At 43.5% G+C, this 23092-nt stretch overlaps 2 non-coding genes across 2 annotated transcripts; both read right to left on the reverse strand.

The window, feature by feature from the left end:
• Positions 1 to 1557: 1557 nt before the first annotated feature.
• Positions 1558 to 1630, reverse strand: trnav-aac (transfer RNA valine (anticodon AAC)). Its single transcript has one exon. It is a non-coding gene; the product is annotated as a tRNA-Val (tRNA).
• Positions 1631 to 2229: 599 nt separating this feature from the next.
• On the reverse strand, positions 2230 to 2302 carry trnav-aac (transfer RNA valine (anticodon AAC)). The gene has a single exon. It is a non-coding gene; the product is annotated as a tRNA-Val (tRNA).
• Positions 2303 to 23092: the final 20790 nt, after the last annotated feature.

The raw sequence follows: 23092 nt of genomic DNA on the forward strand, positions 1-23092 counted from the left end.
GAAGGTAAGAGACATGTTTAACCTTTAACCACACCGCTTTATAAAAAGCTTTAACCTCTTACAGGCTGCAGATATATACTCACAGCTATCAGATACCGGGGCTGACGGCCTTTCAGATTCTTGAAAGGTTACGGTTCTCGAAGGTAAAACGAAACAAGCCCTCGATGTGGAAGGCCTTTCGTTGTCTCGAACCACGTTTCTTAATACTGTTAGACAGGATAATTTTTTTAAATTAACAAAACTGGACTCAAACATCTTACAGAAACGTTATACAAACAAACAGGGGTTTAGTTCTTACCCGGTCGGCAGACAGCCTGTCTAGGGACAACCACTTCTCTTGGTCGAACCTCGGAGACATTAATCACAGGCCTTTCGATAGTTTCTGTGTAATTAAAGAGACCGGCATTAATATATATTAAAACGTTTTCATAACTCTAATGAGCCGCTTCAAAACCACACACACCCATGCATAAGAACCCATGAGCGCAAACACAAAAATCTTACCGTCGTTGTTCCAGATGATCTCCTCAGCGTTGGGAATTAACTCCTGTTGACTGGCTGAAAAATAATTTTACAGAACTTAAAACAGATGTTATAGCCTTATTTACAATACATGCACACAACACGCTCTGAGTCAATGAAAATAATCTGAAGACTTGCCTAAAAACTCGTTTAAATCGAATCGCTGATGTTGTTTCCGGACATTGTTGATCTTTAGTCTTAAATCGAAAGGTCAGTGTGAGTCTGTCGAGCTGAAGACCAGACCTTCATACTTATACTGATGGCCACATGCCGGATCTGCTTGTAAGGCATTGTTCTGGTCTGGCCTTTGTGCCACCCTGTTACCAATTAACATATCAAAACCAACCAATAAAATGACACTGCATCAAATTTCAAATAGAAACCAAGATGGAGACGATCTCTCTCCTCTCTACTCTAAACTTTTATTAGAACCTTTTGGTCTCTCAAAAAAACATTTTTAAGCATCAAGACCTATAGTCAACAACCACTAAGAATATTTCAGGCCTTTATAAGCGCTAAAAAACAACCTGAGCCTAGAAAATAACTATAAAGATCAAAAATAACTAGCGCTTTTACAGTGATTTTTTTATTTATTTTTTATAGCGATGCTTTGTTTGGTATTAAACAAGTCACAAACTACTCAGAACAGCGTTTATCCCCGCAAAAGAGATATTTGGGTTTATTTTACAAAGCTTATAAATTATATAGGTTAAAAGTATTCTGAATGTTTTGATATCACACGCCATACCTACTGTTGTCTTCTACACCTTACGGTAGCAACAAATCTAACTACTGCTTTACTTTAACAATAATAATGACGGCGACCACGATGACAACAAGAACAACAACAACAACATCATCATCATCATCATCATCAGATTTTAATTAAAAGTGGCTACACCAGCGTTTACAATTTCAACCTGTCGACGGACGGACGCTCTGAGTGCATCGATTGCGGGCACTCCAATGAAGAAAAGACACCCACCGCCTCCGGGGAACCACGAGGGCAAGCATGACGAAAAGGGCACAGTAGGCTGTTTCCGCCCGGTTTCGAACCGGGGACCTTTCGCGCGTTGGGCGAACGTGATAACCGCTATACTACGGAAACTGACACCGCTGCCTCTTGCTTCAAATGGTTACCGTTAAAGCCTGCTGGTAAAACGGGCTCAGGTGTTTCAGGTCGGCTAGGCTGTGAGATGTCGTCTGAAGTGCGGCGAAAGGATGCCATTTTCACTGACCTGTTTGGCATTGCTAAAGGGCACATCAGGACACTTTGGAAACTCTTTCAAAGGAAGAACGCCCTGAGCTATGACAAGACTTACACTTACCCCAACAAGGTGATGCTCAATGGCTTGTTCAAACAGCTGCTGCTTGTCTTGTGCCACCATCAGACAATCACAGAGCTATTGTGCCTTCTGCACCTTACGGTAGCAACAAATCTAACTACTGCTTTACTTTAACAATAATAATGACGGCGACCACGATGACAACAAGAACAACAACAAGAACAACAACAACAACATCATCATCATCATCATCATCAGATTTTAATTAAAAGTGGCTACACCAGCGTTTACAATTTCAACCTGTCGACGGACGGACGCTCTGAGAGCACCGATTTCGGGCACTCCAATGAAGAAAAGCTACCCACCGCCTCCGGGGAACCACAAGGGCAAACAGGATGAAATGGACCGGCCCACAGCAGGCTGTTTCCGCCCGGTTTCGAACCGGGGACCTTTCGCGTGTTAGGCGAACGTGATAACCGCTACACTACGGAAACTGACACCGCCACGTCTTGCTTCAAACGGTTACAGTTGAAGCCTGCTGGTAAAACGGGCTCACGCATTTCAGGTCGGCTAGACTGTGAGATGGCGTCTGAAGTGCGGCGAAAGGATGGCATTTTCACAGACCTGTTTGGCATTGCTAAAGGGCACATCAGGACACTTTGGAAACTCTTTCAAAGGCAGGTCGCCCTGCGCTTTAAAAGGGATCCCAGCTATGTTGGAGTGGAGCTTTTTGCTTTAAGAGAGAAGGAGGGTACGTTGGAACCTTTTGAGACGGTAATTGAATACTCTTATGAGGACTGGTTGAAGGTGATGGCCTGGAGAGATCTGGGGCTTGTGGATAAGACTCTAGAAGGCTTGCAAGAGGGTCCAAGAGAATGCGAAATGGAGTCTCCGACTCAGGGTTTTGAAAGGTGTGAATGGGAAAGCTTGCAGAACTACGGTAGAGTGGTGAAGAGTCTATCTCAAACTACAGATCGTAAGGTTTTGTTTAGCAGTACCCTGATTACAAACCCTATTGAAGGGGGTGTGGAGGATCCAGAAAAACAGGTTACTGAAATTATGTTTGACGCCGTGGACTGGCCGTTCTTGAAAGAGGTCATAAACTGTATAAATGATGGTTTTGACATCTTGACCAAATGTTCGCAACTGGATTTGGTTAGAAGGAGAATATGCTGGATTATGGATTATATATCCCCCTTGAATGACGACGACGATGATAAAACCGACGACGTGTGGGGTTTTGGAGGGGGGTCTGACGGCTCAGGGGCTACTCTCTTCTAAGAGGGCGGTGTGTCGTGACGTAGTGAAGAGATAGGATAAAAGGCGCAACAATTCATTCATGGTTTAAAATTAAAGAGAATGTCTTACCCGAAAGCTGCGGACGTCGACAGGCTCTACAGGCCTCTTCAAACCCGGGATCACCCCTGGTTCTATTCCCCAGATTTTGTATACACTCTGGAACCCTCTGACTGCGGTTACCCTCCAAGACCTCAGACCCCGGTCCCTCAGGACGAAACAACATGCGGTGCGATGGATGTCCAAATGAGTCTCGGGGATCCCCAGCCTCTGGAGCTCATGGAGGGCCTCGATTTTGCCGAACTGTCTACCGTCTGTGCGTCTCAGGAGGGGGTCAGTCCAATGGATGTAGAAACACCCCACAAACCACCAGGCGACCCAATGAGCATCGGACTGTCCCAGGGGCGTGATGAAGACGCAGGATTTATGCCCGGGGTATGTGACCAAGTAAGCAGAGTGGTTAAAAGCACCCTGGTGTATATTCTGAGTGCTCTCATCGACCGAGCTCTGAAAGAAGTCTGTCGGGGGTGTGAAGTGAATCACCCCAGTCAGTTGAGACACAGTTGTTTGTTTGAACCAGACCGTTACTATTTCCTGTTCTATTTCAACGTGTTTTACAGAAGACTGAACAAACCGTGGCTGAAACCGGCACTAATCAAGGCGCTGTCTTACTCCCACATACATGTCACTGCGGGACAAGTCCAGAAAATCATAGATGAGATTTTGCTGGAGCTGAAAAAGGAGCCGTTTATAATAGAGAAACTTGGGCAGCTGGTCAATGACCTGGATGAGCCGAGTAGAAAAACCGCTGGCAAGCTAAAAGCTTATTTCTTCAGTAAAGAAGTTAAAGCTGGGGGCAGCGACGAGGAATTCGACATCTACGCCACTGATTCAGACTCTGACCTGAACTAAGGGACTTTGAACATGGGGAATGTTCTGGACTGCTTCTGCAACTGGTTCTGTCATCAACACTCTGTAGCTAACCTGAGAGCGCTATTACACCATGTGCTTGACAGAAAAGTAGCCAACGCGAGCCTTTTCTCTACAGATTTAACCATCGATGAGGATCAACTTTCAAACCTGGAAAAGTGAATGGCTGCTGTAACAAAGACCGGGGGGTACGAACACTGGGATGAAGCGCTCAAGGGGGCCAAGAATGATATTAGGCCATATCATCAACATCTGTATGACCTTTTGCTGAGCATGTTTAATACACCTCTGTTTACTTTTAAAATAGGTCATATTGTTGTTTTATTTACATATGTAACTGAGGTGTGTGCCTACAAGATAAAGAAACAGGTATATTTGTTGATATAGATCAAGTAACCAATCATCTGATTTCTTTTTGTCTGGACCGTAGAAAAAATTGTTGTGTATGTTATACTTTTCTCAAATGTCTAAAAAGGGGTATCTGCTCTCCTGAAGTTGAATAAAAAACCTTGTATAAAAACTTTGCGCATAGTGTGGGTCTGTTTGGTTATTTGACAGAATGACTCGGCAAGCTCCCCAAATGCAGGAACTATACTACAACCCAGCCAAGATTGGGGGTTTGGCGGGTAAGAAGGGTTTTCAAAGAGGACTCGCTGAGGCCGGAGTGAAGGTTAATGATGTGGTTGTTTCAGAATGGTTACGGGAACAAGACGCCTATACCTTACATAAACCTCTCAGGATTAACTTTAAAAGAAACCGCGTATATGCAACTGACATAGACTCACAATGGCAAATGGATCTAGTCGATATGTCAAATTTATCAAAACATAACAATGGTCACAAATTGATGTTGATGTGTATCGATGTGTTATCAAAATATGCCTGGGCTCGCATTCTACATAAAAAAACAGGTCGGGCGGTGACAAGGGCCTTTGAGGATATATTGTCCCAGGGTCGATGTCCTAAAAAACTGCAGACTGATAAAGGAAAAGAGTTTCTCAACAGAGAATTTCAGAATCTACTGAAGAGACACAAAATACATCATTTCACCACCGGTAATGAGCTTAAGGCATTGGTAGTGGAGAGGTTTAACCGCACCATGAAGACCAAAATCTGGAGATATTTTACAGCGGTCAACACGTTCAAGTATTTTGATAAAGTTCAGGATTTTATCGATGCTTACAACCAAGGGTATCACACCAGTATTAAAATGAAGCCTATAGATGTTGATCAAAGTAATTCTTTTAAGGTCTATAAAGAATTATACGGACCATTTATTAAGAAGGGAAAAACTACTTATAAGTTCAACATCGGTGATGTGGTTCGCGTTTCAAAGCTAAGGAGTACTTTTGCCAAAGGTTATGAACAAACATTTTCTGATGAATATTTTACAGTTACCGAACAGTTGGCTTGAGACCCCCCCGTGTACCGGTTAAAAGACTATGACGGGGAGGATATAGAAGGAACGTTTTACGAAGCCGAGTTACAAAAAATGATTGTGGGTAAAGACAGTGTATACAGAGTTGAAAAGATATTAGCTGAAAAAACCCAGAACCGGAAAAAATACGTGTTGGTGAAATGGCTTGGATGGCCTGAAAAGTTCAATAGTTGGGTACCGGAACAACAGGTTTGCGATATTCAATCCTTATAACAACATGCCCGTGGGTAGGTTGGGGGCATTACTTTCGGTACTCAAGATGGAATCAGGAGGCTTCTACGTGACTCTACCCAGTAACGCCTCTCTCGATATATACCCTAAAAATGAAATATCCAGTTACACGGTACAATTTGGAAAATCTATAGATCTAAGGGGGTCGTGGGAAGTGGGGTTGGCGGAAATACAGTATCCTTACACTTGGGCTGTTTTACAAGATAAGGATGCCACCTTCGCCATTTTTGATGATGTTAAAATCAATGGATATTCACGATACAAGGAGGTTATTATGACAATGTGGATAAAATATTAGATGAGATGCATAAACAGTTCTCAGAAGGCACCCCCAACATCAAGCTATATTACAACCCTATTAAAAACAGAGTGTACAAGGTGTCAAAACCAGGTATTAGCATTCAAACCAGCGGCCAACTGGGGCGTATATTAGGGTTCTATTCTGACACAGAGAGCAGGTTCTCAGAAGTGGTGGGGCGGCTTTTACACTCTTTATGTGTATACGGATATCATAACCCACCAGAGGGTCGGGGATAGTTATGTCCCCCTTTTGAGAAATGTACTTATTAAAGGTAAAAGCAATGACATGGTCACAATTACTTATGACAAGCCACACTACGTACCAGTCTCAAAGACCCACTTTGACAACATCACGATCGAAGTCAAATCGGATCAGAATATCAACGTACCCTTCCGCTTCGGTAAAGTTATTGTCAAACTACATTTTCGACCCCTGAAACAGTGTGTACATTATTAAAATGGCTACCTCGAGGGGTTATGTAGATCCTAGCGCCTATGTGGATTATTACAAGATGCAAGCCGGGAACGGCTTGCCCGGTATTGTAGGAGCCCCCACAATGTATGGCGCCGGTCTAGGAGGACTCTTTCGTGGTCTCTTTAGAATGGCCGTACCCCTGCTTAAGAGAGGCTTTGCTATAGCCAGACCCCACTTGAAATCAGCGGCTAAAAATATTGTTAGTGACGTGTTCACCAATGTTATGAACCGGGCAGCTAGCCATGAGCATCAGGAGGGTTCGGGTCTCATGGTAATGGCGAGGAGGGGGGGTAAAAGAAGAAACAGCATGTGTCCACCAGGGGGCGACGAAGATCCGTGGCTAACAAAAAACGAAGAATCTCTCATTCTCCAACATATCGTGGAAATTTCAGACACGGCCCCTCTGGAGTTTTTTATAGCTGGCAATGGCGAGGATTATATTGATTTGAATAACACATTTATTTTAATGAACTGTAAAGTGACTGATGAGGATGGCGATGCAATCGAGAAGACGGCCAACGCTGGGGTCATCAATTACCCGGTGGCCACCATGTTTTCACAGGTGGATGTGACCCTGGGAGATCGGCTCATTAGTCAAAGCAGCAATACTTACCCCTATAGAGCCATGATGGAGTGTATCCTTAATTATAGTGAGGAGACCCTGAGCAAACAGTTCAGCCCCGGCCTTTTCTTCAAAGACATCCCGGAAGCTATGGACGACAAGGATCCAGAGGGACTCAATAAGGGTTTTCAAAAAAGAACGGCCTCTTCAACAGAAGGGAGGACCTTTGAGCTAATGGGGCATATCCATGCAGACATATTTTTCCAAGAAAAACTCATGCTCAACGGGGTAGACATTAAAATTAAAATGATCCGTAGTAAAAGTGCTTTTTGTCTGATGACCCCTGATACTGAAAAATATAAACTGACCATATTATTGGCCTCGCTGTTTGTGAAGAAAGTGTCCGTCTCCCCGGCGGTTAAACTAGGACACACGCAGGCGTTAATGACGGCAAACGCCAAGTACCCGATCGAATGAGTCTATATGAAAGTCCACAGTATCCCCGCAGGGACACGGGTGATGAACCAGGAAAATCTGTTTCTAGGACAGCTCCCAAAACAGGTTATTATAGGTCTCGTGGATAATGATGCATTTACCGGGGTTTACAACAAGAACCCCTTTAACTTTAAACATTTTAACGCGGAATTTATAGCGTTGTACGTCGATGGTGTGCAGGTTCCATCCAGACCTTTTCAACCTGACTTTGAAAACGGCAATGCGGTTCGTGAATATTACAGTCTAGTACTGGCTACGGGTCGTCATCTCAAGGATCAAACTCTGCTGATCGATCGCCGGGAATACTGCAGCGGTTACACCCTGAACGGTTTCAACCTGACCCCTGATGAAGAGTGTGGACAACATTTTTCACTGATGAAGACGGGCAATATGCGTTTGGAGATGCGTTTCAAGCAGCCTCTACCACGCACTGTAAATATGGTCGTGTATGCTGTGTTTGACAACATTATTGAGGTGAATCAGAGGAGAAACGTTCTGTATGATTATTATTAAAATGAACACCAGAGAGCTCAACCACATCATGAATGCCCTGGCCGGCTCACGGAAACTGTTTCAAGGAGTCTACGCCTGCGATCAGCTGCCTAAATTTAAGATCAAGAATTTACCTGCAATGTACATAATCAACACACACCCTAAAAATATGCCCGGAGAACATTGGCTGGCTATTTATCTAAGGGAGGACCACCGTGGTGAATTTTTTGATTCCTATGGAAACCCCCCGGATTTCAGACCTTTCCCTCGGAAGATCAATAACTTTCTGCTCAACAACTGTCAAGAAACCATTTACAGCGGTCGTCAAGTACAAAGTATTCAGACCTTCACTTGTGGTCAACACTGTGTGTTTTTCTTATATCATAGATCTAAAGGAAGGTCATACCCCGATATTATGGCCTTGTACAGTGAGGATTTAGGCCAAAATGATAAAAAAGTGGCAGAGTTTGTCAGTACACTGTGGACCCCCCCTTATAACACAATGACTTACGACCCTAGCCAGCCATGTATACAGATGGGGTGTTCTTGTGAGGATTTTAAAAGATGTCATGCGTGTTAAGGTGAAAAAATAATGAAAACAGCCTTTGAATCATTAGTTTTGTTTTTATTCAAAACAATTCTAATACAAAGCAGGGGTTATGTTATAAATAAATGTACAACATTTGAAAATAAAAAAAATTAAATAAAAAATTGTTTGTCGGGTCATTATTTACAGGGGAGACAAATAAAAACATGAGATTAATAAGCTTCCCAACGATGGATTGATCCTGAGGATGGTCGCTCAGCACGGTCAGAGTAATGAGATATCGGAGTCAGATCAGGCTCCACCTCTTTACACAGATGGAATTTTTGTCGCGTTTCCTGGTTAGGAACTGTGGATTGGGGCATGTTCAGACAGGCCATCGCCTGTAGGAAAGCATTCCAGCCTACAGGTCGGCGACTATCGGGTACCTTATTAGTGCTAGTGACACTCTTCAACAAATCAAACATGTGTGAACCTTTGATCAGTTGTCCTTTAAAAACAAATTCACCCTGTTCATTCCAAGCCGTTACCCGCGGTTTCTGAACCATTTTGTGCAGGATATATTCTGCATGTCTTTTGCTTCTGGCCGGCATGTTTCTCAAAACATCCGTTACAACATCTCCCTCTGAACTCTCAACAGGTTCGGTCACCGCAACATCTTTATCAACCGTACCCCCCGCATCAGCCCCAGAACCATTTTCTTGAGAGGCCATGGTTAAAGTTAAAATGTTTTGATCTTTTTCACCCTGTCTAACCAAATGGAGGTAGCGCTGTAACGTGTTGGTATACAACTGGGCTTTGGAATACTGATTTAAATCGGCCCTGGCCTGTATAGCTTTCATTTCAGAGTCCAGGTTGTTTTCGGCCGTTTGTCTAATGGGCTCTGGCCCGACAACATTTTTTCTCAGTTTCTCAAGCTGCTCCTGAGGGATCAAAAACATTTTCTGAGCATATTCCATTATTAACCCACTCTGGAAGCTAGAAGATTGGTTAGGAAAGGCACGGCTATGCTCAACAGCGGTCCTATAAAACCCCCGGTTTGATTAATCTTCTTTCTTTTTCTTTTAATAGAATACTTCTTATTAGCGATGATCTTGATAACCGCTTTTTGTTTTTTGAGTTTAGAATGTTGAGAAGGGGTTAGGGGTATATTACCACGTAAGATGTTAAAAGCTATTTCACACAGGGTCTCGATCAAATCCGAGGGGGCCCCTGCCAGCACAGCTTTCCTATGGCGCGGGCTCCCCTCAAATAACATTTGCAAAAGTGGCAGATTTCTTTTAATCCGAACAGACATTCTAATTTATTTCCTTTTCTTTAGCACATACACTGCCGGCCAATCGGGCGGGCACAAACCTGTTCTGAGGCGAAAGTCTTCTGGGGTTTGTGCTTTTAAGTCTGCAATCAAGTACCCGTAGGGTTTTTTGGTGGCATCCTCAAATGCCTCCAAAAAGAACTTGGTCTGGTTAGGGTACATTTGACGAGCCAAGACGGTGACCTGTAGTTTATCTCTGGGGTTTTTAAAAAGAATTATATAATTGGCATTTAAATTAATAGTGCGGCTTTTTTTACCTTGAAAAAATAGATTTTGAACTAAATAAATAATACTTAAATTCCTATGATGAGTGTACTTTGTGAAAGCTTTTTCCACTTCACTGTTGTCACCGGCCTGCTCCATCAGGTCATCAAGGATCACTAGATTAGTTTGACCGGGCGGGAACAAGTCATCGTCACACAACAAGGCGGGGAGACCTTGCACAAATTTCAGATTATTTTTTTTCGAAGCCAAATCATCGTAGAGAGGTTGCCAGCAAGAGTAACACCACACTATGTTGTCAAGAGCTTGGGACTTGGTTGCGTCCACATCTTCTATGATGTTCTTTATAAGATAGCTCTTCCCCGAATTGGAGGGACCAGCTATAATACAGGAGAAAGGGTGTTGAAGTCTGTTATCAAAACCACCGCTAATATCCATAAGGCAGAGTGGTATAATCAGTCTTCAACACTCTTTTATTGTACACCACCCTGAATCGTTTGTTTAGTGATCTATTTTCCAACATTTACCCCTTTTTATTGCGATAGATCTGATTTCCGGCTGTAATAATCTCACGAGGAGGCGCGTCTTTCTCGGTTACAAAACTTTCTACCAGGGTCGTCAGAGACTTGATGTTAATGAGCTTGTTGTTACAATGGTTCAGAGTGAAACCCTTAACTTTCATACAGGTCTTACCCGCAGCCGTTCTGTATGCGTAAGTCTTAGGACCCCCTGAAACAAACTCCACTATGTGGTCCTGAGGATCTAGTTCGCTCGTTAACTCCCCAAGGTAGTCCCCGAGGGGAGGGACCCAATCCCCTGGCCTGGTGACAAAGATTACAGAGTCAGTATCATGATAGAGCGTGCGTTCCTGCAACTGATCCATTAAGTTGTACAGTTCAAGCCGGGCGTAAGCCGTGGTAAAAACCGCTATGAAAACATTAACGTTCCCCTGTTTGGTGGGGAAATCTTTAGGGGCCCTCCACTGGACCTGTGCCACGTGGTCATTTAAGAATTGAAAGTGTGATACTGCATGTTGTTTGGAAAACATAAATTCTATAAACTGTTCAGGGGTTTTAATCAAGGTTGTGTTTAGACGGTAATTTCTTTCCCCAAACTTACCCCACAGACTGTTTAAAATCTGTTTGGACATTTGTCTCTTGGCGGGGTTTACAGTTATGTTCCCCGGCTCTAGACGGATCCCTTCCTTTTCAAAATATTGCTGAACGTATCGCTCTTTGGCCGCGGAGTCAACACACCATGAGGGATAGCCCGATGCCTCCTGTTTCCCTTTCAGATGGGTCATAATGTAATCAGCAAAAAGAGTATCAGATTTTTCAGAAAAATGCCAAACCTCATTCACCTTACCGACTCTGTAACCTTTCTACACCGCCTTGTCAAGCTCAATGCTACACCAGACACCCGTCAGCGCTCTCTCTTCATCACTGTGCAGACAAGAGGTAGTTTGATTTTCAGTTTCCACACACGTTCTACACAGAGGGAACATCAATTTTCCCGAACACCTGTAAGGCAACATGGGTAAGAACAGCTCGCGAGGAGGGTACATGGTGACTTTGATCAAACCAAAGTAATGTCCGATTTCGAGAAAGTCACGATAAACAATGGTTGGACGCCCCACCGGGTACATTTTGGTCTTGTTGACATAAGGGTACAGACTGGTGAAATCATAGTAATCTACTCTCTCACCCTCCTTTACCTCATAATGTAAACAGAGGGCGTTGGTACGACCCCCAAATAACGCATCCCGGGGCTCTAGACGTTCAGGAAAGTCCAAGGTTTCCATAAACCGTTGTACCCCCGCTTCCTGTTGCTTCAGGGTCGTCCACTCGTGTTTCCAAATCACCAGCACGTTCAAACCATAGGTGTTTTTTAAAGTTTCAATTCGTTCCTGGAAATCATAGTACATATCACCGCAGAGTTTTTGTGTTACGGGGTTAAAGGTGTTTGGGTCGAAGCACTGAGGACAGCCATGGTAAATACAACCTGCAAACTCATAAGCGGTACGCCGCCCGGACACGTCGCTAAAACCGTCTAAGTAGTAAGGCCCCATTTTGACTTCCCCTTGATTTAAAGCATGTCTGATGAAGATGTTATCCTGGGCACTCAGGTATTCCAGCCACTGTATGGAGACAGTCGAAAAGTTCTTTTGTCTAGCACGATAGTTGTCAGAAGTGGTGACCGCTATAGTGTTTTTCTGCAAGAAATTGGACCGATACATTTTCATGCAGAGAGACGTTATGGTCACACTTTGCAAAGGGTCGAGACCCGATGTGTTGATAACCTCGGCGCAGAAACGCACACAGGCTTCTTTAAGGATCACCACATCATTTTTACAATAAGCGGCCATCTCTTCTCGGAAATCAAAAACACCTCCCTTAACCGTATTGTACCATTTAAAGAATTCCTCCCTCTCATGAGACATCATAGTATCAACCCCATAATAAGAGGCGGGCGGGTAGGACCCTCGATAATTTTGAGTGTCCTTAGTATTAAAAAAATGGCAGAACCAACCTTTCTTCTGAGCCTCAAAACCCAGAGCCTTAGGCAAAGCGCTCAATTTCATGGGGAGGAAATTTAACGAGTCTATGTAACGTTAGTTGAAAGCTTCGTCGGTGAAACACATGATCTTGCTACCCTGAGCTATTATTTTTGGGGTCACCCCATTTTCCACCAGATACTTCATCAAAATGTAAGAATCATAACCCTTAGCATTGTGGGCAATAAATGTGTAATTGAGGTATTTTGGACCGCGATACCGCGTAAAGAAATCCCTGACACAACTCTCACCGCTAGCTGACCACTCACGATCCAACATGTCAATACAGTGTATATAATTAGCAACGTGGACCCCGTTTTCTTGCCGGCATTCAAAAGCAAAAAAGACATACCGGTTGTGCGGCGGCTCCTTTTTAACCGGCTGAATAAAGCACTGGTGTTCGGACCCCGGGGTTAAATCAGCATTACAGATCCTGCATCTCGGCTCCAGACATTTGTGTGGTTTAACCTCATGAAAACGGTACTGGAGGCAACACTGCGGGCAATATTTAGTTTGATCACAATAACTCCGTTTTTTAACCCCCTCAGCAGCGGCCCTCTGTACCTTATGCTCGGAAAAACAGAACGCTGAGAGACAAATCCTTAAGCAATCTTTACATCGGATGGTAGGGGCCAAACCCTTACGACATTGCGGATTGAAACAGACGTTACAGTAACCGTCACAGCGGTGCTTAAGCTTATCATTGAAGGCCTTATAACACCAATGACAAACATACGAACAACCCAAAAAAGCCGTCAAACTCTTTATTCCAAAGTAATGACTATCACTTAGGAAGAGAAACAGTGTCTGTGTATGGGTTTCAGGATGTGTCTGAAATTTCACAAATACTTCCTTTACCTCACAACGGTACCACACAACAATTTTTAAAGACAACAACTCCTCAAACTTGGTGATGTCTGAAAAGGTAACCATCTGTTGAGAGTTTAAGCCGGCCCTCTGATGAAGCATTAAAGCCTCTTGCAGAGCTTGGGGTTCAGGCATGTCGGGGGTGAGTAGTTTTATTAAACTGTAAGCAAAACAGAGCTTATTGTCCCCACTGGAACTCACCACTAATTGCCTGAGCTTGGTCCTAATTATGTCGTTCTTCAAGCATTTCGACAGTCTTCTAAGCGCCCCACCCTCAGGGTTACGAACCACATTCATTACCAGAGACAGACTTTCATCAGCTATGATGGCTGCGTTACTTTGCAATAACGCTTCGATTTTAGCCAGACGTCTAAATTATCTCCACTCAGCATTACAGATAGGTTGCTAAACAAATCATCCCCTCTGAGTTCTAACTGTACAACATCTCGAGGTCTGACCCTTTCAGCAACCTGTTCAAGCATTTTCTGCAAGGCCTCGTGTATGTTGACAAATATTTCTGCATAATTGTCACAATTTAAAAGTTCTGCAAAATTAAAACGCTGAATCATTTCAAAATTGTTATAGGCCGGTCTATCTATAATCACGGGATCACTGGTACTCTTGGACACATCATCATTTTGAACAAAGCCTTCACCCCCTACATTCTCACAGAGCATGACCTCCACAGCCTTATCAGTCTCAGAACCCTCCACATTCCGAACACCCCCACTGCTGACATCTACAAAACCCCCTTTTTGAGGAGGCTCATTTAAAGCCTGTAAAAGTCCTTCAAAGATATCCAACCGGTTAATGTCAAGACCCTCCTCTATAGTGATGGCTGCTTCTGCCGCCATCCTGTGTTCTAATTGTCTCAAATCATTTATAATAGGGGCAGAATTTGGTCGGGGTAGCTCCTCCAAAGCCTCCACCATTTCAAACAAATCGGGGTGAACTAGGGGGTGAACCTCTATAAGCGCTACCGGTGGGAGGTGGTTATTTAGATCATTGACCATCTGTAACAGGTCGGGGTTCACCGGTAAGTCTGTTAATTCACATTCTATCGGTGGTAATTGGGGGTTATTTAAATCATTTATCATTTGTAATAGTTCCAGGTTCATTGGGACATCAGAGGAGTTCACAACAGGGCCGGGGATGTTCTCTCGGGAAGGTCTTTTTGGGGCCCTAGCTTGTTCATAATCCTTTAGTTTGTGAGTTCTTTTACCAAGTCAGGACATTTTTTAATTTATTTTTTATTTTTCCAACAACCCACAATAGTAAGGCGTTTTGTGTCTATTAAAACATTAAATACGGTACAATTCGTTAGTAAGGGTATTAATAAGGGTGTTTTGGCTCTCTATCACCAGGTTTTGCCCCACTAACACAAGTCTTTGATTTTGTAACAAAGTATGTAGCAACTCATGCCGACCTTCAGGATGTAGCTCCGGGGGCTGGTGGCCTGGCTCAGCTTCAAAGGATGGTCGCTCCGGTAAATCTCGGTCGAAGGAGGCAGGGAGCGAGCGTATACTCATGGACGGAGACCAAGAAGGCCTTTGCGGTGACACCCTGGCCAAGCGCGGGGTACTGTTCCGCGTTTCTGTAGCCAAGAAACGGGTCTGGGGGGACGATGTTGAAACCAGGCCGTCGTTGGGTGGTGTGTCAGCCCTGACTGACGGCGACCCCTGAGGTTGTTGGATGCCTGTATTTGTTCCGCCTGACAATGCGGCAGGCTGAATCTGGGGTGTTGAATTACTCCCAGAAGGCTGTGGCCTGAGTAGATGTTGGGGGGTCTCCAAGACCACCGTGGGGGATCCTCTCGGTGATCTCACCGGGGAAGATGTTTGATCCCACTTAGACGGGGTAATTGTCCTCAATAGCTCATTCACAGAATGACTATCCCAAGAGTCTTGGGAAGAATAAAAATATACATTACATTTACATCTTTAAACGGCGACAGGAATCAAACTTAAAACAACATGTCCAGGACATTCAAAACCTTTAGCTTTTTTAGACCTTTGAAAATAGCCTTAGACATTCACTACAACGCCTTATTATTTACAGACAATATATTTATTAGGACTTGATAATAAATGTAAAACAGAGAAGCCGCTGTAAATAAACTGTTTCTTAAATGTTTCTTTAAAAACTGTAATATTGTTAATAAAACACACACACACACAACAACATTTCATTTTTAAACGAACCTTCCAAGTGTAAACGCTTCCTGATCCCGGGACTTCCTGTTTCACAAACGTTTTCACGATCTGTTTAAATATTAAATACAATGAACACCTTCAAGACTTTTCCTACAACCACTTTAAAACAGAAGTATAATAGCGGGATATAAGCCAAACAACTTACTAAACCCTTTCGGACGGCTTTACTTCCTAACCAGACGGTACAGCAATCGGTCATTTCTAAACACGTTCCCCAGAAACAAGCCTAGACCTGTCCGGACTTCTAAAGATCTTTCCCAGAACCCCCCGCCCTACAGGAAACGGTCACCCATCGCTTAAATATTAGCCCTCAACGGGCAAACAAAGCTCTTTTAAAAACATTAAAGTTTGAAAGATCTTACTTACCTCCACAGAATAATCGTTTCTTATGTTTTTCGGCTGGTTTAGCTTTTTGCACCGCTGTGAAGGTAAGAGACATGTTTAACCTTTAACCACACCGCTTTATAAAAAGCTTTAACCTCTTACAGGCTGCAGATATATACTCACAGCTATCAGATACCGGGGCTGACGGCCTTTCAGATTCTTGAAAGGTTACGGTTCTCGAAGGTAAAACGAAACAAGCCCTCGATGTGGAAGGCCTTTCGTTGTCTCGAACCACGTTTCTTAATACTGTTAGACAGGATAATTTTTTTAAATTAACAAAACTGGACTCAAACATCTTACAGAAACGTTATACAAACAAACAGGGGTTTAGTTCTTACCCGGTCGGCAGACAGCCTGTCTAGGGACAACCACTTCTCTTGGTCGATCCTCGGAGACATTAATCACAGGCCTTTCGATAGTTTCTGTGTAATTAAAGAGACCGGCATTATTATATATTAAAACGTTTTCATAACTCTAATGAGCCGCTTCAAAACCACACACACCCATACATAAGAACCCATGAGCGCAAACACAAAAATCTTACCGTCGTTGTTCCAGATGATCTCCTCAGCGTTGGGAATTAACTCCTGTTGACTGGCTGAAAAATAATTTTACAGAACTTAAAACAGATGTTATAGCCTTATTTACAATACATGCACACAACACGCTCTGAGTCAATGAAAATAATCTGAAGACTTGCCTAAAAACTCGTTTAAATCGAATCGCTGATGTTGTTTCCGGACATTGTTGATCTTTAGTCTTAAATCGAAAGGTCAGTGTGAGTCTGTCGAGCTGAAGACCAGACCTTCATACTTATACTGATGGCCACATGCCGGATCTGCTTGTAAGGCATTGTTCTGGTCTGGCCTTTGTGCCACCCTGTTACCAATTAACATATCAAAACCAACCAATAAAATGACACTGCATCAAATTTCAAATAGAAACCAAGATGGAGACGATCTCTCTCCTCTCTACTCTAAACTTTTATTAGAACCTTTTGGTCTCTCAAAAAAACATTTTTAAGCATCAAGACCTATAGTCAACAACCACTAAGAATATTTCAGGCCTTTATAAGCGCTAAAAAACAACCTGAGCCTAGAAAATAACTATAAAGATCAAAAATAACTAGCGCTTTTACAGTGATTTTTTTATTTATTTTTTATAGCGATGCTTTGTTTGGTATTAAACAAGTCACAAACTACTCAGAACAGCGTTTATCCCCGCAAAAGAGATATTTGGGTTTATTTTACAAAGCTTATAAATTATATAGGTTAAAAGTATTCTGAATGTTTTGATATCACACGCCATACCTACTGTTGTCTTCTACACCTTACGGTAGCAACAAATCTAACTACTGCTTTACTTTAACAATAATAATGACGGCGACCACGATGACAACAAGAACAACAACAACAACATCATCATCATCATCATCATCAGATTTTAATTAAAAGTGGCTACACCAGCGTTTACAATTTCAACCTGTCGACGGACGGACGCTCTGAGTGCATCGATTGCGGGCACTCCAATGAAGAAAAGACACCCACCGCCTCCGGGGAACCACGAGGGCAAGCATGACGAAAAGGGCCAGCCCACAGTAGGCTGTTTCCGCCCGGTTTCGAACCGGGGACCTTTCGCGCTTCGGAAACTCTTTCAAAGGCAGGACGCCCTGCGCTCTGACAGTGCCTGCACTTAACCCAACAAGGTGATGCTGAATGGCTTGTTCAAACGGCTGGTGGTCTTCCGTCACCACCAGACTATGAGAGCTATACTGCGCCTTCAACTACATAAGAGTAGATAGTAGGGTTTTTTGGGCGCGGCCTATTTTGTTATGACGTATGCCCTAAGCTTATTAATATTCCTACGTCATAATTGGGGGGCGTGATTTTAGGTAGAGTTATTTCCTTAATTATTCCTACGTCATATCCGTCAGAAAGTGTACACCCATAAAACCCTGAACAACAAGGCCACCCATAAATACCCCCACCCCTCTGAAGGCAATGCCCCGAAACTCTCCTCTCTATTTAAGAACCCGCGCTTCTTTTAGGCAATACCTCTTTAATTCTCAGCTTCTGAAACATCCCGCTTCTTCAACATGTCCAGCGACATCAACATGAAACCCCGCAAGAAACAATCCCGGGCAAGGGTTCCTGTACTCACCAATTTGAAGATTGAACGCTCCTGGGTGTTGTTCTGGGGGGCTCGACGGGGTTACCGCTTTAAAAGGGATCCCAGCTATGTTGGAGTGGAGCTTCTTGCTTTGGGAGAGAAGGAGGGTACGTTGGAACCTTTTGAGACGGTAATTGAATACTCTTATGAGGACTGGTTGAAGGTGATGGCCTGGAGAGATCTGGGGCTTGTGGATAAGACTCTAGAAGGCTTGCAAGAGGGTCCAAGAGAATGCGAAATGGAGTCTCCGACTCAGGGTTTTGAAAGGTGTGAATGGGAAAGCTTGCAGAACTACGACAGACGACGTGTGGGGTTTTGGAGGGGGGTCTGACGGCTCAGGGGCTACTCTCTTCTAAGAGGGCGGTGTGTCGTGACGTAGTGAAGAGATAGGATAAAAGGTGCAACAATTCATTCATGGTTTAAAATTAAAGAGAATGTCTTACCCGAAAGCTGCGGATGTCGACAGGCTCTACAGGCCTCTTCAAACCCGGGATCACCCCTGGTTCTATTCCCCAGATTTTGTATACACTCTGGAACCCTTTGACTGTGGTTACTCTCCAAGACCTCAGACCCCGGTCCCTCAGGACGAAACAACATGCGGTGCGATGGATGTCCAAATGAGTCTCGGGGATCCCCAGCCTCTGGAGCTCATGGAGGGCCTCGATTTTGCCGAACTGTCTACCGTCTGTGCGTCTCAGGAGGGGGTCAGTCCAATGGATGGAGAAACACCCCACAAACCACCAGGCGACCCAATGAGCATCGGACTGTCCCGGGGGCGTGATGAAGACGCAGGATTTTTGCCCGGGGTATGTGACCAAGTAAGCAGAGTGGTTAAAAGCACCCTGGTGTATATTCTGAGTGCTCTCATCGACCGAGCTCTGAAAGAAGTCTGTCGGGGGTGTGAAGTGAATCACCCCAGTCAGTTGAGACACAGTTGTTTGTTTGAACCAGACCGTTACTATTTCCTGTTCTATTTCAACGTGTTTTACAGAAGACTGAACAAACCGTGGCTGAAACCGGCACTAATCAAGGCGCTCTCTTACTCCCACATACATGTCACTGTGGGACAAGTCCAGAAAATCATAGATGAGATTTTGCTGGAGCTGAAAAAGGAGCCGTTTATAATAGAGAAACTTGGGCAGCTGCTCAATGACCTGGATGAGCCGAGTAGAAAAACCGCTGGCAAGCTAAAAGCTTATTTCTTCCGTAAAGAAGTTAAAGCTGGGGGCAGCGACGAAGAATTCGACATCTACGCCACTGATTCAGACTCTGACCTGAACTAAGGGACTTTGAACATGGGGAATGTTCTGGACTGCTTCTGCAACTGGTTCTGTCATCAACACTCTGCAGCTAACCTGAGAGCGCTATTACACCATGTGCTTGACAGAAAAGTAGCCAACGCGAGCCTTTTCTCTACAGATTTAACCATCGATGAGGATCAACTTTCAAACCTGGAAAAGTGAATGGCTGCTGTAACAAAGACCGGGGGGTACGAACACTGGGATGAAGGGCTCAAGGGGGCCAAGAATGATATTAGGCCATTTCATCAACATCTGTATGACCTTTTACTGAGCATGTTTAATACACCTCTGTTTACTTTTAAAATAGGTCATATTGTTGTTTTATTTACATATGTAACTGAGGTGTGTGCCTACAAGATAAAGAAACAGGTATATTTGTTGATATAGATCAAGTAACCAATCATCTGATTTCTTTTTGTCTGGACCGTAGAAAAAATTGTTGTGTATGTTATACTTTTCTCAAATGTCTAAAAAGGGGTATCTGCTCTCCTGAAGTTGAATAAAAAACCTTGTATAAAAACTTTGCGCATAGTGTGGGTCTGTGTGGTTATTTGACAGAATGACTCGGCAAGCTCCCCAAATGCAGGAACTATACTACAACCCAGCCAAAATTGGGGGTTTGGCGGGTAAGAAGGGTTTTCAAAGAGGACTCGCTGAGGCCGGAGTGAAGGTTAATGATGTGGTTGTTTCAGAATGGTTACGGGAACAAGACGCCTATACCTTACATAAACCTCTCAGGATTAACTTTAAAAGAAACCGCGTATATGCAACTGACATAGATTCACAATGGCAAATGGATCTAGTCGATATGTCAAATTTATCAAAACATAACAATGGTCACAAATTGATGTTGATGTGTATCGATGTGTTATCAAAATATGCCTGGGCTCGCATTCTACATAATAAAACAGGTCGGGCGGTGACAAGGGCCTTTGAGGATATATTGTCCCAGGGTCGATGTCCTAAAAAACTGCAGACTGATAAAGGAAAAGAGTTTCTCAACAGAGAATTTCAGAATCTACTGAAGAGACACAAAATACATCATTTCACCACCGGTAATGACCTTAGGGCATCGGTAGTGGAGAGGTTTAACCGCACCATAAAGACCAAAATGTGGAGATATTTTACAGCGGTCAACACGTTCAAGTATTTTGATAAAGTTCAGGATTTTATCGATGCTTACAACCAAGGGTATCACACCAGTATTAAAATGAAGCCTTTAGATATTGATCAAAGTAATTCTTTTAAGGTCTATAAAAAATTATACGGACCATTTATTAAGAAGGGAAAAACTACTTATTAGTTCGCGTTTCAAAGCTAAGGAGTACTTTTGCCAAAGGTTATGAACAAACATTTTCTGACGAATATTTTACAGTTACCGAACAGTTGGCTAGAGACCCCCCCGTGTACCGGTTAAAAGACTATGACAGGGAGGATATAGAAGGAACGTTTTACGAAGCCGAGTTACAAAAAATTATTGTGGGTAAAGACAGTGTATACAGAGTTGAAAAGATATTAGCTGAAAAAACCCAGAACCGGAAAAAATATGTGTTGATGAAATGGCTTGGATGGCCTGAAAAGTTCAATAGTTGGGTCCCGGAACAACAGGTTTGCGATATTCAATCCTTATAACAACATGCCCGCGGGTGTGTTGGGGGCATTACTTTCGATTCTCAAGATGGAATCAGGAGGCTTCTACGTGACTCTACCCAGTAATGCCTCTCTCGATATATATCCTAAAAATGAAATATCCAGTTACACGGTACAATTTGGAAAATCTATAGATCTAAGGGGGTCGTGGGAAGTGGGGTTGGCGGAAATACAGTATCCTTACACTTGGGCTGTTTTACAAGATAAGGATGCCACCTTCGCCATTTTTGATGATGTTAAAAAGAGTCAATGGACATTCACGATACAAGGAGGTTATTATGACAATGTGGATAAAATATTAGATGAGATGCATAAACAGTTCTCAGAAGGCACCCCCAACATCAAGCTATATTACAACCCTATTAAAAACAGAGTGTACAAGGTGTCAAAACCAGGTATTAGCATTCAAACCAGCGGCCAACTGGGGCGTATATTTGGGTTCTATTCTGACACAGAGAGCAGGTTCTCAGAAGTGGTGGGGCGGCTTTTACACTCTTTATGTGTATACGGATATCATAACCCACCAGAGGGTCGGGGATAGTTATGTCCCCCTTTTGAGAAATGTACTTATTAAAGGTAAAAGCAATGACATGGTCACAATTACTTATGACAAACCACACTACGTACCAGTCTCAAAGACCCACTTTGACAACATCACGATCGAAGTAAAATCGGATCAGAATATCAACGTACCCTTCCGCTTCGGTAAAGTTAATGTCAAACTACATTTTCGACCCCTGAAACAGTGTGTACATTATTAAAATGGCTACCTCGAGGGGTTATGTAGATCCTAGCGCCTATGTGGATTATTACAAGATGCAAGATGGAACGGCTTGCCCGGTATTGTAGGAGCCCCCACAATGTATGGCGCCAGTCTAGGAGGACTCTTTCGTGGTCTCTTTAGAATGGCCGTACCCCTGCTTAAGAGAGGCTTTGCTATAGCCAGACCCCACTTGAAATCAGCGGCTAAAAATATTGTTAGTGACGTGTTCACCAATGTTATGAACCGGGCAGCTAGCCATGAGCATAAGGAGGGTTCGGGTCTCATGGTAATGGCGAGGAGGGGGGGTAAAAGAAGAAACAGCATGTGTCCACCAGGGGGCGACAAAGATCCGTGGCTAACAAAAAACGAAGAATCTCTCATTCTCCAACATATCGTGGAAACACTCGGAGAAGGAAGCAGCACAAGAAAAAACCTGCAAAAAGAAAGTCTCAAAGAAAGAAAAATAGAGCCTCAGGATACATCTTTTAAACATGTCTTTTGTCCACAGTCTATCGGAAGAATGCGTCAAATCAGAATTGGATCTGTTTACAGTTCCATACACTCAAACGAGTATAGATAAGAGCATATATGTAGAGATTCCCCCTCTTTCTGCAATTTCAGACACGACCCCTCTGGAGTTTTTTATAGCTGGCAATGGCGAGGATTATATTGATTTGAATAACACATTTATTTTAATGAACTGTAAAGTGACTGATGAGGATGGCGATGCAATCGAGAAGACGACCAACGCTGGGGTCATCAATGACCCGGTGGCCACCATGTTTACACAGGTGAATGTGACCCTGGGAGATCGGCTCATTAGTCAAAGCAGCAATACTTACCCCTATAGAGCCATGATGGAGTGTATACTTAATTATAGTGAGGAGACCCTAAGCAAACAGTTCAGCCCCGGCCTTTTCTTCAAAGACATCCCGGAAGCTATGGACGACAAGGATCCAGAGGGACTCAATAAGGGTTTGCAAAAAAGAACGGCCTCTTCAACAGAAGGGAGGACCTTTGAGCTAATGGGGCATATCCATGCAGACATATTTTTCCAAGAAAAACTCATGCTCAACGGGGTAG

This window comes from Amia ocellicauda, assembly GCF_036373705.1.
Source record: "Amia ocellicauda isolate fAmiCal2 chromosome 11 unlocalized genomic scaffold, fAmiCal2.hap1 SUPER_11_unloc_3, whole genome shotgun sequence".
Taxonomy (NCBI): domain Eukaryota; kingdom Metazoa; phylum Chordata; class Actinopteri; order Amiiformes; family Amiidae; genus Amia; species Amia ocellicauda.